Below are 16,745 nucleotides of genomic sequence, written 5' to 3'. Positions count from 1 at the left end.
TAATTTAATTTAGCATAAGTACATTTTCCATGGATTTGCTATGCCTAAAACGCGAGTATAGGATTTTATAAGATAAATTTTGTGGGTTACAGTACTGAGTACTTATCCTTTAGGTACGAAGGCTGAACAGTTAAATTCGACTCTGGTAAGTTTTATTACGTTAGTGGTTTGTGAAACGTACAAAATACAGGAGTGATGACGAGAAACCCACTTGTTGAGAAATTTATATGCAAAAACGGCTCGTTTGGGCTGAGAAAACGCTTTACGTACAAAATACAGTTGTTTCTGCTGTTACTTTCAATGTATAACCACCTGTCCTCCATCTCACTTTTTGGGAACCGAACTATAGCTGTATTACCTGTTTTAGTTGGAAAAGCGTGGGTCTGCCTTTGGCTTGAGAGAATTCAATAGTTTGAATAAGTCTTACAAGCCACACGTTTTTAACTGACTACTAGCTCCTCTTGCCTGTCAAGAACATCCCGTGAACAAAGAGCGGGCAGCTGATTGGCTACAGTGTGATCGGTTCTATCAACCTGTGGCACGCAGCAAGCGCCGCACCCGCCAACATCAGCAGTTGTTTGGCGCTCGTGCCTCGTGTATCTCGTACCAGGTGAGGCGTGCCAAGTTTCTTGTAAAACTTGTAACTCGAGGAAAACCGAAGCGAGTTTAAGCTGAGTTGTGGTTAAGAAGCAGCAGACAATGTTAAGCCTCTCAATGTGTAATGAATCAAAGATTTGTTGATTTGAAAATTTTGTATATTTTTATCGTTTAGTACTAGTTGTTTTTTTATATTGGAATTTGCCAAGAGTGTGTCCCAAAATAGTGTAGGAATCGTAAGATATATAGAAGATTTATACTTTCTGTTAAAACTAGTTTACCTAAACGAATTTTTTTGTGATTCCCAACATAAGTATGGATATACAACCAACTATGTTTGTAATACCTTGTGGAATTTTTAAAGTGGAATTTATTTTGTGTTTTATAGACATCTTATGAACTGGACATTGGGTAAGTAACTAAGTTTATTTTCCCATCTCAGTTTACTCGATTACTGCAATATTATAATTAATCCAGAGTATATGTGTGTTCCAGACTAACATAATGCCACTCTTAGGTTATAGTATTTAGGAAATAATATATACATACACGCAATCATATTTCTGAAGAGAGGGATAAACGTGATAAACGGTGTGTGAATCCTATTTCTTACTTCTGTATGTGTGACTTAAATCTTTTGAACCTGACTGATTACTTAGCTCTGAATATATCGAAAACAAGTTGATTTTTGTGTTGTCTATTGTGTCTAGCGCAGGGAATCGAACCGCGAACTTTGGCGTTGTAAGGTCCTAAACGTACCTCTGTCCCACCGGTGGAGTTGAAGATAAGGACACTTTGCTGTATTTCTATTGTGCATTCCCTTTCATGTTAAATGAAAACCGTATGAACGTAATTCTTAACTGGTTAAGTAATAATTCGATAACCTAAAATTTTGTTGAGTTTAGCTGCTCTCACGTTTTCATACGAGTTTTTACTGACCACTTAAATAACTTAAACTACGTTACAACTTCCATTTTATCGATGTGTTTGTATGCTCTGGACTTGAACAGATCATACATTATTCCTTTTATACAGAATATCATATATGATGGAAATCTACTTTGCTAAGTGATTCAACATTGTTCAAGGATTGCTAATATGCGTTGCTAGTTCTAATGTCAAGCGATTCTTTTTTCTTTATTGGCCCAGTAATCATGAAGACTGTTGTCCTTATTTCCTTTTTTATTTGCATTTGCAAACTTTATAACAGCATTTACTACTCTTAAGACTAACTTTGAACGTTTCTTCGAAGACGTACATTAATCCCAAGTTATACATACACACATTTATGTGTGTGTGTAGAAGACTCATTTCCTTTATCAACTGAAGTTAACGATGAACTTTGATAATTTTGTCTTAAAATTGGGGATATTTAAATATTTACTAATAGTTTAAAATAATAACAAATCGATTAGAATTTTGAAAATAATAACAGTAATGTATATATTTTGTTAGTTTCATAACTTTCAAGGGACAGAGAACCTTGTCATAAAATATCGTATTAATTCTTTCATTTTTAAGAATAAAAACGTGAGCTAATATTTTCCAGCTCCTTAACCGTTGTTCTTAATCAAGCCAAAGTTTGGTCGAAAAAGTACTTGCGAAGAAAAAAGATAGAACCATTATTTTTGAAAATTGAAAACATTAAGCCTAAATGACCAATTATGAGCTCCCTTATTTTTTTTTTACTTTTCCTTCAACAGGCGCGTATTTTCAGTTCAGTCGACTTGATATTTCATGTTTCATTTTGTAAACAAACAAACAGTATTTTTGTTGTAGATTAATACCATTACTCTCTAAAATGTTCTATTCAAATTAATAAAAGTGTAAGAAAAGTTCTGTTTTAGCTATGAAACGAAGTTCCGTGAAACTTAAATGTCAGTTTCTTCAGATGCAGAGTTTCTAACAAAATTAAACGGTAAATCATGTTCTCAACGTGTCTGTGGAAAGAGTGCACTGATTGCTCTCAAACTTGATTGAAATACAGATACCAAAACGCATCGAAAGAATATGCTATTATATGACGCAAATGCTGGGGCCCGGCATGACCAGGTGTTTAATGCACTCGACTCGTCATCTGAGGGTCACGGGTTCGAATCCCCGTCACACCAAACATGCTCGCCCTTTCAGCGATTAGAGCGTTATAATGTGACAGTCAATCTCACTATTCGCAGGTAAAAGAGTAGCCCAAGAGTTGGTTGTGGGTAGTGATGACTAGCTGCTTTCCCTCTCAAACAAAACGTAAATGCTGTAATTTAATGACTTGTAAAAAGCCTCAAGCATTACTTAAAATGAGCGTAGTACTTTCCTCAATCGTTTAGGTTAATAGTGTACACAGAATCTTAGTTTACGTACTTACATGGTAGATCATACTGAAGTTTTTAAAGTAAAGAAGTTTTAACTGTTGCAGATCTTTCCAATATGTATTTATATGAAGTTATAGTTTGGTTTTGAATTTTGCACAAAACTACAACAGAACTATCTACGCTAGCCGTCTCTAATTTCGCAGTGAAATACCGGAGGGAAAGCAGCTAGTCATCACCACCCACCCACCCACCAACTAACTCTTTATCAACGAATAGAGGGATTGACAGTAATAATGTAATTTCCTCACGGCTGAAAGGGTAAGCATGTTTGGTGGAACGGGGGTTCGAAGCTGCGACCCTCAGATGGTCATGAGTTTAGGTATACGTTTCATGATTTTTATTTTATGTAAACTTTTTAATCACTTGATTCAGTGATAGATCAGTAAATAACAGTTACAGATTATTGTTTACTTTAATTTTTTATTTCACTTTATTCCAACGTTTTTCCCATTTGTGTGGTCATCATCGGGTCACTGTTATCTATTTCCTTCCTTACAAGATCAAGATAAAAAGGGTATTGAAGTGAGCAGTCTATTTGAATTTCGTGCTAAGATAGCGGAGGACTATTTGAGCTACCTGTGCCTGATTTGGAAGTGATAGATTAGAGGGAAAGTGGCCCGGCATGGCCAAGCGTGTTAAGGCGTGCGACTCGTAATCTGAGGGTCGCGAGTTCACATCCCGGTCGCGCCAAACATGCTCGCCCTTTCAGCCGTGGGGACGTTATAATGTTACGATCAATCCCACTATTCGTTGGTAAAAGAGTAGCCCAAGAGTTGGCGGTGGGTGGTGATGACTAGCTGCCTTCCCTCTAGTCTTACACTGCTAAATTAGGGACGGCTAGCACATATAGCCCTCGAGTAGCTTTGTGCGAAATTCCAAGACAAACAAACAAACATAGAGGGAAAGTGGCCTGGCATGGCCAAGCGCGTAAGGCGTGCGACTCGTAATCCGAGGGTCGCGGGTTCGCGCCCGCGTCGCGCTAAACATGCTCGCCCTCCCAGCCGTAAGGGTGTATAATGTGATGGTCAATCCCACTATTCGTTGGTAAAAGAGTAGCCCAAGAGTTGGCGGTGGGTGGTGATGACTAGCTGCCTTCCCTCTAGTCTTACACTGCTAAATTAGGGACGGCTAGCACAGATAGCCCTCGAGTAGCTTTGTGCGAAATTCCAAAACAAGCAAACAAACTAGAGGGAAAGCAGCTAGTCACGTTACTTATCGCTAAATCATACGATTAAACGTCACATTATAACGCTCCCACGGCAGAAATAGAGTATGTTCGGCGACGGGTTTCAATTCCACGACACGAACATTGCAAGTTGAGTGACCTAACCACCAATTTATGCAAAGCTAAATAAGCAGAGAAACTTAGGACACTAATGAATTTCATATAGCTTGTAATCAGACTGGAAAACTTACATTTGTAATTGGATTATAATTTCACTAGTAATTTTATTTGAACTACTGCAAACATTACAGAGGTTATTTAGATTTTTTAAAATTAATTACATTCAAAACAAGTTCTATCACAAAAGGCCGTGTCGATGGTTAATTAAATAGTAAGGTGTACCAGTGATTTTTAAATACATGATCTGAACACATTCACATGTATTAAACGAATATCGTTAATGTGTTCATAAGCAAATAGTTAATTATGTATTGAATATGTTATTACAAACACATGCATAACTATTGAAATTATGACGATTTCGAACTTATATAAACCAAATTAATCGCCATTGCTGCATGGTATTAGATACATGGCTATTCATACAAAGTAATATAAGGCAGTAGTCTCAGTCTTTCTAATATAGCTCACCACTATATATGTAAAAACGTTGTTCGCTCCTCTACATAGAGTTTTCTCTATCCATACCAGCCGTTTTTACATATGTATTTTTCTCTACAAGTGGGTTTTCTCGTCATCGCGGATAGCCCACCACTATTCATTTAAACCTTTTTTGAAGTAGAAACCCAAGTCCTTTTATTTTTATAAAGAGGAATAGCCTAGTAGTAAAATAACAACATTTTAACATTTACACATTAATGTGTAATGATTTTGCATGATTATTATTGTTTTCCTAGAAAACTGAAGGAATATGTGGCGCAAGTTTTGTCAAATTGAAGAGAAGAAAACGCTGGTTTGTTGATGTAGGCGAAAATCGGGTCTAGAAGTCAGGGGAAGATCAACTGAACTTATTACAAATTTTATAATTTTGAAACTAATTATTTCGCACACTACCGACATTAGCTCCACCTATTAGCACCAGCAGTATGCGTGCCATGCCACCGTTTCAGAATCCTTCATCTAAGTGCGTTTGCACAACTTTATTTTCTTATGGAAGTCTAAATAGTTCTACACGCAATTCGTGTTATACATAACAGTATTATATGTACGTACAGGTGTGCTTGAAGTGTTGTCGAAACAAAGCTGGTTTATTTCTCGTGGGTTTTCCCGGTTTTAATGAATGAACAAAAAAGTCTTGCTTTGTAATCCGCCTTCCAACCTTTAGAGGGCGGGACTCGGTGCCTTGGCTAATGGAGATGCTTGTGATGGACGAATGTTCCTCTCATCAGTCTTCCTAGTTTAGAAGTTTTGCCATATGAATTTTCATTCTCCTCACACACACATTAATATAACGAACTAATGAGTTTTTAACAATTTTAAAATTAAGGTAAAATCATCCAGGAATTTTCTCTTAGGTCCAAGTTAAAAGTAAGAACATTTTGACACGCCTTTTAAGGCGCCGAACACCGTCTACTTTCTTTGTACGTGTACATAATGTCTTAATCTACTGTACGGAAGAAGACGTGCTCTTTATATTTTTTACCATTAAAACTAAAAAACAACACACAAAAATACGCAAAAATGTGTTATACGTGTGCATTCGTGTCTTACACAGTTTTACGTATTTTTTCCAACTTATAGAAAATTCCCCAAACTAAATACAATCATGGTGAAATTAAAGTTTCAATAGCTAAACGTGTTAAAAGCAACCAGACTCATTCATGGAGCAGACAAGTAAAAATTAAATCACAAATTCATTACAGAGAAGAAAACGTGAGATCTTGAGTAGCCCAAGAGTTGATGGCTGGTGCTGCTGACAAGATATCTTTCTATCAGAAATTAGGGACGAATAGTGCAGATAACCTTCTGTAGCTTTGCATGTAAAACAACAACAACAAACAAAACGAATATATATTGATGGCATTAATATTTGCAGGGACAGTTTTTGTTTATTTTTGGTTCGGCATGTTTTTTTTTTGTTTTTTTAGCAGCGTTGTATGTTGTATCTCCATGTAACCAGGACTGGCATGGTCAGGTGGTTAAGGCAAAAAGGCACAAAAAGGTTAAGGCACACGAAAGTCTGTAATTATCGTTAGAAGGGTCAATATACACTGAGTGGCAGAATCTAAACACTTATTTAAAATCGAAAAATAATAAACATTTTATAAGCATTCTAAGGTATAATAACAGTAGCATAGCCACAATGAGGCACAAAAGGCATATGCTATTAAATCAAACAAAAGAATCCCTGATAGATAGTATAGAACATATTTAATACTAATTTTAGTGTGATTACACACGTGTTTAATTTTTATATATTAAGGGTAATTATTTCGAAACTATTATCATTTACGGAATCCTATGTTGCTACAGTATGAGCCTTGTATACAAATCAAAGCCACCAATGAAATTGCATTGACTTTCTGTACAAGCGAATGCTACTTTACTAACCATTAGTTATTTTTCGGCAGTGTGTTATTTTTGTAATGCCTAACACTAAATGCCCATTTTATTATTATTACTTAATGGTGAGGTATTTATGATATTACCTGATAGAATTCGACTGTCACTCTTTGAGTGCGCTCCTTCATTTAAAATGAGGAGTGCGTTTTGCGATAACGTTCTTGTAGGATAGAGTAAAAATTATATTTAACAATATCTTATTTATTAAATTTGAACATCAGGTGTTATGATACAGCTGACCCATCTAAAGACTGTTGTATACATCACGCTACTTTTAAACAGTTTTATTTTAAGCTTCACGTGTAAATTTCAGAAAATCTTTGATAATCGAAATACATTATCTTAAAGTAGTAGTTAAAAACGAGATTCTTTCCTAAGACCTGGCGTGGCCTGATGGTTAAGGCGCTCCACTCGTAATTTGCAGATCGCGTGTTCGAATCCCCGTTATCGATGTAGGCGTAGTAAGTGACGATCAATCCCACTGTTCTTGATAAAAGAGTGACCCCATATTTGGTTTTCATAATCTGTCTTCTGTCTAAACTTTGAAGAGTTGGCGGTGGGTGGTGATAACTAGCTGCCTTCCCTCTAGGCTTACACTGCTAAATTAGGGACGGCTAGCACAGATAGCCCTCGAGTAGCTTTGTGCGAAATTGAAAAACAAACAAACAATTTGTATACAATACTCATATTGTAGCAACATAGGACTCAGTAAATGATAATAGTTTCGAAAGGATTACCTTTAATATATACAAATTAAACACTTGTGTAATCACACTAAAATTAGTATTAAATATGTTCTATACTATCTATCAGGGATTCTTTTGTTTGATTTAATAACCTATGCCTTTTGTGCCTCATTGTGGCTATGCTACTGTTATTATACATTAGAATGCTTATAAAATGTTTATTATTATTTTTCGATTTTAAATAAGTGTTTAGATGCTGCCACTCAGTGTATATGGACCTTTCTAACGATAATTACAGACTTTCGATGATAGTCAGGACCCAATTTGATATATAGGGGCCTTTTCTTATCTGTCATTAAAGGGACCCTTGACTATCATTAGAGGTGCCGGCTGTGACTATTATAAACTTATTTTAGTTCGTGTTTTACATCGAATTTTACTGTGTAGCGGAATAATGCTTCAGTAATAGTATGTAGTTTCTAGTAAATCGAATTTTGCTTTTCACAGGGTAATTTTTGTTGGATGTTTTTTTTTATCTATTCGTAAAATAATAATAATAATGAGGAGGTCTTTCCCCTTTTCTGATGGTCTTGCACTGTTATATTATATATTACTACAATGCAAAAATACTTCTATTTTGAACTCTCAGGGTAGGATTTGTATAACCCCAAACAATTTTTTTTTATTATTTTATATCTAATTTTCACATCTGTAGTACTGTTAATTTTTTTTTATTACACGCTGTTGAAAGCATTCGAATATACCATATTTCTCTTTTAAAACAAATTGGTTTTACTGAAATTTTAGAACTGTGTGATCAAACCAAAAACAATCTCTATAATTAGGGATTAATGCCACCATATATTTTTAAGGAAGTGAAGCAAGTGAGCTCACTTTGATAGAAATGTGTATTTTTCATTGCAAATTTCTGCTTATTTTGGTTACTTTCTATAAATTAAGAAGTCATAATAATTTTTATTGTTTGATAAATTATTCAAATATTTCTTACAGACTTCAAAGGTTTTGGATGCTACTCTGGACATAAGGTAGCACACGATTCTCTATTAATTGAAACTACATCTGGAAATAAAAACTGGTTTTTATTATCAGTAACTTTAAAGAACAATTCATTTTCTGTTACTGATGTTGAACTGTTTCAGAATTGAAACTATTTCAATCTGGTTTCATAAGAGTGATGAAAATAAAAAATCTAAACATTTCAAGTATGATATTTAGTCCTGGAATTTTGTGTTATTGAACGTAAGCAGCAAGAACCTTTGTTATGGTATGTACCATTTTGTTGTACATTCTTCCCAGGTCTTGCAGCGAAGAAAGAACTTCCCAGAAAAAACTATTTTTCTTTCCCCCTCTCCCGTTCTTACCGTGGAATGTTGTCGGGGAAGAAGTCATGGGACGATCACTGTATGATAACAGTCCTAGCAGAACTTAACAGAAACTCGAGAGGTTCTTAGTATGGACATTACGACTGAAGATTTTGGCCTTAAGCTGAATTGCTCAATGACGTCGAATTAACAGTCCTATCAATCTTAGGATTTGTAAAAAATTATATAAATTAAGGTACAAAGGTCATACAGTCCGTTCGGTTCAAGTTGGGTAAGGTAATACAGCTTTCATATAGATTAAAGATATCGCATGTAAGTTATCGTGATAAGTTAGTTTTAGTCATGAAGCTGCTTCGTTTATCTGACCAGCAGAATAAACCTTATGTAGGAACTGTTCCGAATTTCTAACTTGTATTGACGATAATTGCGTTTCCACTTTCAGACATTGGGCAGATTGGACTCCTTTTTCCCAGAATGGAAAGTGAACTTGTTGCCAAACTTACGAAGTTCTAAAATAAGTAGTAATTATCCTATATTTTGAAAATTTAAAGAGCATATTCTTGTTATATACTATGGAAACAGCAATGATATAAAATGAATTAACATATATTTAAAGAATTACATGTATCATATCATTCAGCACATATTCTGGTTCGAGGATTAGATCTTCCTTTCACAAATCTTGCATCTATCTGTTCTTGAGATATAAAGGTTGTCACATTTCATCCAGCATATTTTCCTACTTTTATAACCAACTCGTTTAAACTATTTATACGTTTAATTTTGGTGTGTACGAAATATTACGCAGTTCTCGAAATTCCTATGTAATAAGAATTTTAAGATTTGGCACAGAAACCGGATGCAAACGAATATTCATTTTTCTCGCCCAAAATCAAATAGCGGTGTCTTTTTTTTTTTTAGCAATTTTAATTTAGGCCAGAAACAAACAAAATTGTTTGTTTTATTAATTACATTGTCAAGTTATTATAATTATTAACACTTTTGTTTATTTTTGTGTTTGCCGGTATTTCTTTCTCAAGTTTTAGGGCAACATGGTAAACTGTTGTTTGAGATAAAAACTCTAGTTCGTGAACAGATTTTGTGTTTGTAATGCCGTTTATTTCCAGTATTAAAACTATTGATGTCTTCTTTTAATGAAGAATTATTAACCAGTAAAACCATCATAAGACTTTCTTGTAGAACTCAAATTCGCCAGGTCAGAAAATTATGTATATAGATAACTGTTATTGTGATTACCTTCTTATAGTTAAATAAATCCGTGAATTTAATCATTGTAACAAAATATAACTATAACCGTGTACTGGATAGTTATATACCACGTACACTTTGTATGAATCTGAGAATTAGATGTGTTTGCATGGTATAGCAGAGGTTATTGCTTCAATCATTCATTGATTGCTCTTTTAAATATATTGGATATCCCTTGAATATACTACAGGACTGATGCAGAGTATTCAAGAGATACAACATTGAGTAGTAATGTTGTTTGATTGTGTTTATGGAGGAATGTAAATAAGTGTCTGAAGGGCTTGAGGGAGTATAATAGAATACAGGAAGAGTGGGAATTTATATTTGAAATTGTGAGAATGCTTACTTAGCTAGTTATGTACGACTTTTAACACTGTGAAGAAAGTGTAGTACAAAGCTCGAACATTTTTGAGGTCGATAAAAAATACTGTCTGTGTATGAGAAATGTTAATTTGTTAGTTTTTTAAGTAACATCGGAAATTATCTTTAAAACAAATTAACGTTGATCTGTACTGCATCCGGTAGAGTTGTATGTGAACGAAATAATGAAAACCCTGTAACCCGAGCACTTTCGAAAGGTGGATCTTTTTCTCTTTAGGAGCAAACTGTTATTATTTTGTTATCAAGACTTGAACCTACATCTTTTTTTTTGTGATATCTTAAAGCTATGTATGAACAATCATTCTTTATAATGCCTACTAAGTGCGTTTTCCATTCATGTGTGTGTGTCTGTGGACTTTAGACGGTCTAGAAAATTCAATTCGAAAATCAACCCATAAAATGTTCGGCACCGTTTGCTTGTTCCAAGACCCCTCATCTGTGAGCTGTTCAGTAATTAGTCATGAACTAAAGCCGCTTTACCCAGTTTCTTAGCGATGCTTGAAGGCAGGCAGGTGAATAGCCTGCCAGTTATTGTGTTGTGCCAACTATGGAGAAAAACGTAGTATTAAATCGTTTGTTGTTTTTCATTCAATCTAGTACGCATGTGTGAAGTTTCTGCACGTTTAACTGCCCGGAGATGTCGAGATAACATGTAGGGGCACATTTCTGAAACCAATGCAGAATTGATGGTCAGGAACTAAATTTTTCTGACAGTAGGATAGCAACACTGTATTCCACAAAATACGTACAACTTGTAACTAGGATTCAAAATGGCCATGCCATAACCTTGAGATGATCTACTTGTATATTAACCTCATAGAACATCATTAAGGAACGTCTATAGGAAAAGCAAGTTTCAAGGTCTTTCAGTGGATTTCAGCTCGCAGAGATCTAAAAATAACAAAGGAGAAAACTTGTAGAACAATAGGTACTTGAAGCTTGTTGAAAGCATGAGGGCTTACAACTGAATATCGTTAACAGTGAGGGAATCCAAATGATGAAACATTACATTCTAATCACTACACATTTTATTATTCTTGTGTAATGATTTTTAACATTTAAGTACAAATGTCAAAAAGTGGATACAATTAGCTTAATTTACAAGTGACTTTTCAATTCTAACAGATATAGTTAGCGTGCTATTATTGACCTTAAGTTATTCCAATCAAGGACAGTAATCATCAATGAATGTTACTCCTGTTATCAGGGCTTAAGAATGACTTATTGCATGTAAGTAAAAAGGGAGCCAATATATGTTGAATATTAGAACTAAACTGAAATATACGTAAGGCAAAGTTAATGAAAAAAACAACAGTATTTTCTAATTGAGGCAATTGCAACTAAATATTGAAAAGTGGAAAAGTACGAAGTTTATATGTTTGTTAAGCACAAAGTTACTCAATGAACTGTACGAGCTGGGCCTACCTCCAGTATCAAAACCAGATTTTTAATGTTGTAAGTTGTCAGACTTACCATTGAGGGAATGGGGGACCAATTACGTAATAAAACTTTTCAGTTAAAGATTGTGATACGATTATATTGTCATGTAAAATCTGTTGAATGATTTTTAAACAAAGGCATCTTGTGCTCCAAAGAAAAGTTTATAGGTAGATCTTTGTTGCCAAATCAACTCTATTACTATTATGACTGTTATTCTTCCTATGTATCTTAAGTTTAAAGGATAAAATCTTTCAACCCTATGAACTTTCGCACGTCTAATGGTAAATGAATGAGTGTTTGACATTTCAAAGGGCTGAACGTGTAATAACATAGTGAAACGTATTAAATATTTAAACAAGGAAAACGATTTATCACTTCAATGCTCGTAACAAATGTCTACTCTCCGTCAGATACACTCATTAACAGCAGGCATGTCTATAAATACCAGGAATTTCATTGTGAAACGTCTCATATATAAAATAGGCTTAACTTAATCTACGTATACATCAGTAATAACAGTTTTAATAAATAGACCAGTGCTTTGGAACCACTGATAAGAAGGTGGAGTATCAGATTAGCGGCATTCGTACACGGCGTGAAATGTACCTACAACTAGAATGAAATAATCTTGGCTTTTGATTAACTGAAGGCCGTCAGTTTTACCCGATACATAATATGTTTAAGTATATGTATGTGTATATATAAATGCTTTGTTTTTTGTCTCAACTATACTCAGAAAACAAGAAACCAGTTCAAGCAGTATGAAGGGTTTAAGCCCCTGGTAAGTGTCGAACTTCTTTTACAGGAAACAGTGATGGAAATGAATTCAATTTCATTTATTTTAGTTCCACGATATTGCTTATCTTTTCAGCACCATTTTTATTTTGTTATCCTTAATATCTAAATATATCCATAAAGATTATAATTATATGTCATTCATCATAACTAATTCTAGACCTAAAGAATCCCAATAACCCATAACTCTGTCTGAATGTAGAAATTCTTTCGTTAGGAATAAAAAAAACGAAAATGTAATCTTGATAAAGGAGGCCTTTCCGTTTCTCAAGCGCTCGTTTTATTAGGTTTAATTAATTAAAAATTCACCTCACCGTTTTTGTGTAATCATTACGAATTATAAATTTGAAATGATTTGTCTTTAGTTTCTATTAATCTGAGACTGGATGGATCGTGGTAACTACTTTTTTTGTGTGTGTGTTCTGTTTTTTCGTGCATGGAGATGACACTTGTTGAAAATTGTTCTTATGTAAGCCTCTTACGTGACTGAGATTTCAGGAGGAAATTTGAAGGAGCGGTTCTCGTGCCTCAAAAAAGATCATTAATTTTTGTCTTCCAGACGATACAGAATATATCTTTATCATCTGAATGCCCTAGGCTTATATTCCTTCCCTTACGATTGCACGAAAGTTGGTGTAACATTAGGCCGCACCCAGAGAAATCTAAGTTCACTAAATAATACATATTTCAGGACTAATTACTTTTTTCAGATTAAGCGATATTTGCTACATTACTTCTTAATGGATTCGACTTCGCGAATTTATAGGTCTGCGAAAGCGTATCAAGCTAGCATTGACTAACTGCTACCATGATTATTGTGGACTTGTTTGGTATTTATCGTAATATTCGAAATAACAATGAAATCGATCCAGTTATGGTTCTTTCATTTGAATGCACCATTTGAGATGAAAACACATTTTGTGGTACCTTGCTACAGTTTGTTTATCCTACAGTTATTCTCCGCATTTTCAATTTAGAGACGTATATTTCAACGTGTTAAGTAGGTTGGAAATTTGTCATTTAATTATTTTGTTATTATAATTGCTGGAATTTCAAAGAAACAATAAACTAGTGATATTCTTATTAATATTGTAATGTTTATGAAGAAATAAATCATTAAAAAAAAAGACAACGACATTATAGATCTTTAATCAATATTGTAATATTTAGGAAAATGACCGGAAATAGCTAATCTACAGGTAAATATAATTATAAAGCCATTTAAAAACTTCCCTTGCATTTGTGTACTTTTAACCAAATAATTAAACATCCTAGTTTTTGATTATGTAAATGACTTGAATGCTAAAAGAAATATTTAAATTTTTTTTGATATGATTATTGTCGTTATGGTTTTAATATACATACTGCATTCTTGTTTGTTTGAAAACCTAATGGTGAAATAGTTAAGGTCCGGAACTAATATTGTCAAATAGTTGTGTTCAGGAAAAAGGAAAACGTACATCTATTATCACTACAAACGTAGCTCAGAGGACTAATAAAATGTTCTTCCACACTTAAATTTTGTTAAAAGAAATTCATCATAAAACAGTTGGTCGACTGTATGATACCGAATAAATTCCACAATATTATCCAGATACTTAAATTAATTTGGGTTTCTAAATTGTGAAATAAAGGACTTTAAACCTCCATAAGTAATTGTTAACTTAATAATTTTTTGCTGACTTCGCTTTTATTTTTTAGAGCATTTTAAAACAATGACTTTTATTTAGTAAACTCAGACACTTTCCCTTACCTCAGCAACAACAAATTAAGTGCGTACTTAACTTGTTTTATGAAGTTATAGCCTTATTCTATTAATCTTTTATATGTAATTATTTGTTGAAAGAAATGTAAGCAAACTGTGATTTATTACTGTCATATTATGTGAGAGCTTCATTATTATTGATTTGTTATTGTTTTTGTATATGTATTTGTAGCATCGTACGTGATCCAATATACCTAGAATTATATCTGGAGTATTTAAATTCATACATTACATTAGTTATTTTCAATAACATTTTATCTGAGGAAGTTCTGTAATTTATAACTAGGTTTAAAGTACTCTTATATCTGAATCACTAACCGCAATTAATTTTGAGAATAAAAACTAGCAGAACAACAGCTATCTCCTAACATATGCACCGCCAACTCTTGTATCAGTCTACTCAGGCAGTGGGATTTACTGTCACATTTGTTTGTTTGTTTTAATTTTGCGCAAAGCTACTCGAGGGCTGTCTGCGGTAGCAGTCCCTAATTTAGCAGTGTAAGACTAGAGGGAAGGCAACTAGTCATCACCACCCACCGCCAACTCTTGGGCTACTCTTTTACCAACGAATAGTGGGACTCACCGCCACATTATAACGCTCCCATGGCAGAAAGGGCGAGCATGTTTGGTGCGACGGGGATTCGAACCCGCGACACTCAGATTACGAGTCGAACGCCTCAACCCACCTGGCCAGGCCGAGCCACTATCACTCTTATAACTTATCCACGATCCAAAGCCAGATGCGGGTAAAGGGGCGCGAAGTGTGGACTAAAGCTGTCATCATAAATGTTCCTCTATTTATTTAGAGTTAATAAGTAATAATCACTTTCTGTGCATGGATTATTGTTTGTATCGTGTATATAATTACGCTTATTTTTGAAAATGTTATTACACTGAACATGATAGGCTCTGCATGGCCATGTGGTTAAAGCACTCGACTCGTAATCTGTGGGTTTCGGGTTCGAATCCTCGTCACACCAAACATGCTCGCTTTTTCAGCCGTGGAGGCGTTATAATGTGACAGTCATTTCCACCATTCGTTGGTTAAAGAGTAGCCCAAGAGTTGGCGGTGGGTGGTGATGACTAGCTGTTTTCACTCTAGTCTTACACTGCTAAGTTAGGGAGGCTAGCGCAGATAGCCCTCGTGTAGCTTGGCGCAAAATTCTAAACAAACCAAACCAAATTGAACATGATTTTCTGTAATATCTGCGAATGTTAATATTTTTCTGTATACGACACCACGAAATAGCCGTTTCCGTTACCAATGATCAACCAATAAAACTTGATTTTTGTGCACAGTGCTGGCTGGTTCTTAAACAGTAGTGAGTGTTACACATTGTGTGTTTGGATCTCCTTGCAACAGTCTAGCATGAACACAACATGAGTGTTGGTTTTCGAGTTCTAGTAATGTATTGGAGGTAAAGTATTGTCATGTGAAATAGTGACGTTCTGAAGACTGTTGAACACGGTTCACTAAATGTATTCTTCAAGGATACCTCATAGTAGGGGATAGATCCATAGAAATTCCACTGCAGCGGTTGTCGTAAACAGTCGTACAAAAAACGTAGGAGTGGCAGACGGAGATTTATTTGGCAGTCTTTAAGAAGTTAGGTATGCGGTTCTCACAAAAAAAAAAACACAAACTAGTTTCTGAAGATTGAAACACCGATTTTTTATTTTTTTTAAAATTTCACTTTAACATTAGATTCAGACATATCACTTAGAAAATGCCTGATATATATTAAATATTTTACCACGTCTTTCAGTTTAAAATTGTAAAAAAATCCTTCAAAGAGCTAAACCCCTATTGACAGTATTTTACACCATCACATATTGTTTCCTGAAAAGTAGTCATATAAATGTTTAGAGAAAATACAACCTCCATCCTCCTCGCTAGTACAGCGGTAAGCCTACGGATATACCACGCTAACATCAGGGGCTCGATTCCCCTCGGTGGGCTCAGTAGATAGCCCTATGTGGCTTTGCTATAAGAAAACACACACAACCTTTATTTTGAAATTTTATTCTTGCAAGATAAACTGTTCGCAGTTATAATGCATATTAAAGTTTTATTCCGAATCATGACAGTACAGTACTGGGATTCAACAAAATTATTACAAAACTTATCAGCAATAAAATATATTCAGAATGCAGGCATTAATTTGAAAGGGTAATTTATTGCAGAAAAAAAAATATTTTAACCCTAACAGAACACCTTGCAGGTGATATGAGCAGTTGTCTGCATCTTACATAAACAAAAAACATAACTTTTTACTTAATTATGTTTCTTCACATTCACCTTCGTCACATCAAACGTGTTCGCCCTTTCAGCTGTGGATACGTTATAATGTGACG

At 34.6% G+C, this 16,745-nt stretch overlaps 1 protein-coding gene across 4 annotated transcripts in view; it reads left to right on the top strand.

Annotated features, from left to right (window-relative positions):
- Positions 1-459: 459 nt before the first annotated feature.
- Positions 460-16,745, top strand: part of LOC143258616 (uncharacterized) — a 141,640-nt gene continuing 125,354 nt past the window's right edge. The window contains exons 1-2 of one of the 4 annotated variants that reach the window (XM_076517834.1): positions 460-610; positions 986-1,008. The gene's annotated coding sequence lies outside the window, so the exon portion shown is untranslated. Of the gene's footprint in view, positions 719-985; positions 1,009-16,745 lie in introns of all 4 variants that reach the window. The other 3 variants (XM_076517832.1, XM_076517836.1, XM_076517833.1) reach the window with 3 other exon arrangements.

The sequence above is a fragment of the Tachypleus tridentatus genome, chromosome 8, assembly GCF_004210375.1.
Source record: "Tachypleus tridentatus isolate NWPU-2018 chromosome 8, ASM421037v1, whole genome shotgun sequence".
Taxonomy (NCBI): Eukaryota; Metazoa; Arthropoda; class Merostomata; order Xiphosura; family Limulidae; genus Tachypleus; species Tachypleus tridentatus.
Note: the sequence above shows the minus strand (reverse complement) of the source record. Positions and strands in the feature narration are given on the sequence as shown.